The following is a 3,209-nucleotide window of genomic DNA, read 5'->3' as shown; positions in this document are numbered from 1 at the left end:
GCTCCCAATAAAAAACGGTCATTTTAAATTGTAATAATATTTCAGAATATTATTGTGTTTGCTGCATTTTTTATTAAATAAATGCAGCCTTGGTGAGCAGAAGAGACTTAAAATCGTACCCACCCCAAACTTTTACTGTTATTGTGTGTATTACTGTAAGTATGTCCATGAAATGCTCACATAAGGTGATGCCAAAATATTCACTTTCAGTCTCCACTTTTCAGAGGTTTAAAATAACATGTCTGTCTATTCTCCGTAGTTTGTCCTGCTGGATGGAAACCAGGAAGTGACACTATTGTTCCAGATGTGCAGAAGAGCAAGGAGTTCTTCTCCAAGCAGTAACAGTCCTGCCGTATTTCCTGGATCGTGCTCCCGTTCAGTGGGACGCTAGAGCACTTAACCTTAGCCTGAGAGTTCTTGAAAAGTTGTCTAAGCCAACGTAACAAACTCTTTGCAGTTTAAATGCACTTGTTAGACCGATTTCTTTTCTTTTCCATTGTCTGAAGAAGCTGTTGCAGTTAGCATCTCCCATGCACTGAAATATCTGTAGTTTGTTTTCAACTCTAGTTTATCGGTATTGCATATTTAGTACTCAATGAACATTTGATTCATTTTGATAACATTTTGAAAGTTGTTTAACATTCTGGTGATCATCAATATCTGTGAAATAAACGGGCTGTTATTGTGTGACGGTGCAGTTCTCTTATTTTTACCAACCTATCTCAGCTGTTGTTGTGTTTCAGATTCATTACAAATTATGCAGTTTATGAGATTTTGACTCTGACTATAGGTTCATCCATCCAGAACTCAATAAGGAGCATGTAAACCGCTTTACCGCTCATATATTAAATAGGTTTTTACTAAATAGTGCATTTGCAATAATATGAACTGTGCATCTCTGCTTGTAATCCACCAGTGTAATTGTCCAGGCAAACTTATTTGATAATGGACCAGTGTTATTTCAGTATCATTGATACACTATTGTAGTTTTTGTTCATATTTTAAATTAGATTTTATTTTTATATTTTCTGTTTTCATTTCATTTTATAGTTTTAGTAATATTGTGTTTTAGCTTTTTTTTTTATTCGTTTTTTTTTAAATATACTTATTAATTTTTATTTAGAATATTCAGTTAGTTATTTTAGGTTAGGTTCAGTTAGTTATTTAACTTCAAGTTAAACTAAAGCAAAATGTGAAATGCAGTCTGAAGTAAATAACGAAGTTTATTTTTTAATTTTTAAAATGATTTTAGTTTTAAATAACTATAACAACACTGTAATGGACATTACCACAAATGCTTTTGGTAGAGCTCGAATTGAACCGGAACATGTTTTAAGATTGGACAAATCAGACCGGTAGGTGGCAGTATTTCATTACATTTGGGAGAAATAGCTCAGAAGCAACTTGTTCTTATGAGCCCTCGGCTGCAGTAGGCCTAGTAGAGCAAGAATAATTTGGGCCTATAATTGATTTCAAGGCAGATTTAATGTTAACTAAGCAGAGCTTGTATTCAGGACTCAAAACGTCAAGCATTTGACACTGAATTTTAAGCACTCGTTGATGTTTGATAATCTGGAACTACTTAAACCACAAGTGATTTTGCTGATCTTGCTTAATTGTTACCATGGTGTTATTTTCTACATCAAAAGGGAACGTCCTCAAGAGAACGTTTTGTTCAGAGAACATTCAAAAGTAACATTCTCATAATGTTTGTAATGATAAAATAGAATGTTTCCAGTGTTTGTATTTAAAAAAATGTTTAATAACATTTTGTCCAAATGGACGTTTTAAACGTTCAGAGAACATTCAGAAATGCGTTTTCATACTAATGAGAACGTTAGAAAAACGTTTTTAAAGCAGCACTATGTAACTTTTGGCGCTCTAGCGGTTACTAAACAGAACTGCACACATCCCGCGGAAGAACATTCCAACCGGAGCTACTTCTCTAAGTTTATTTCTATGGCGATTCACGCAGGTATGTGTTACTCCGCAGCGGTGACCAGGCTACAATAGTCCAAATATAAGTACTTATTATTATAAGAGTACCGTAGTGATTCGGAATAAGACAAAAACGCGGGTTGGAAGATGAATTCATGATATACTCGCTCATTATATACATTTAGCACATTTTGAACATAGAAAAAGTTACATAGTGCTGCCTTAAAACATGTTTGTTAGCTGAGAATGGGATTGACAACAATGTCTTTTTCCATACTGAAAAGTTTTTTTCCCCCCTGATATTTAATGTCCTTAAGTGTTAACAGATAGCCTATCATTGTGTCATCAAGCTACATTTAAAAATGTTAATATGTGTTGAGCTAGAGCTATGAATATAATGTTGATATTCTGTAAATATCTTGTTTTTAAACTAATATGATGTTTTCAAACTACGTGATGGCGACGGATGATGCTTATCCTGGGACATCACTTCAAGTCTTTTTAATAAAATAAAATGTCCACTAAAACCTAAAAATAGGCTATTACAAAATTAAATAGCCTAAACACTAGCTTTTATTTATTTGAATCAAAATGTGCTTATTTGGGTAGAATTTTGTCCTGACATGATATATGGATTTAATTCCTTTGATGTGTGATATCAAATAAAGTCACCATCTGGACTGTCTATGCCCAAGTACAATTTGCTGTAGATGCGTTTACATTCAGTAGGATGAAGATATAATTAGTTCTAATAATGTCGAAAGAATCCCTCATAAAAGTGTTGTATTTTGCGGCTGACTAAACTTAAGAAAACTGGCAACTTGTGAAAGAATAAAGCATGTCACAAAACGGGGGTCTGTGGTTTTGGCACTGGACAGTTAATCAAAACTACGGTATATTTTCCGGAAATCACTGGAAAAAGAGTCACTGTGGGCACTTCTCGTTTATAAGTCTAGCTCTTATTTACTGCGACCTGTTTTTCTATTTTGGTGCTTGTGATGGCTCTGCAAAGTACCTGGAAAATGCCCGTGTTCGTATTTTTATCTCTGGTTTTCTTTTCGCTGAAATTGTTTTGGGAAGGTTTCTGCGCGCGGGGAAAACCCCGAGTTGCTCAATTTTCACGCGTTCACACGCGCTTCATTCATTCGAACCTCCGACTTGAAAGCACGCGGACTTCTAGACCGGCAGCGTGGGCGGGGGTTCCCGCAAGTCTACCCTCAGTGACGTACGAGCGCCAAAACAGCCCATGTATGGGCTTTGCGTCAGCAGGA

This window comes from Sinocyclocheilus anshuiensis, unplaced genomic scaffold (genome assembly GCF_001515605.1).
Source record: "Sinocyclocheilus anshuiensis isolate Anshui unplaced genomic scaffold, SAMN03320099.WGS_v1.1 scaffold1371, whole genome shotgun sequence".
In the NCBI taxonomy this organism is placed as follows: domain Eukaryota; kingdom Metazoa; phylum Chordata; class Actinopteri; order Cypriniformes; family Cyprinidae; genus Sinocyclocheilus; species Sinocyclocheilus anshuiensis.
Note: the sequence above shows the minus strand (reverse complement) of the source record.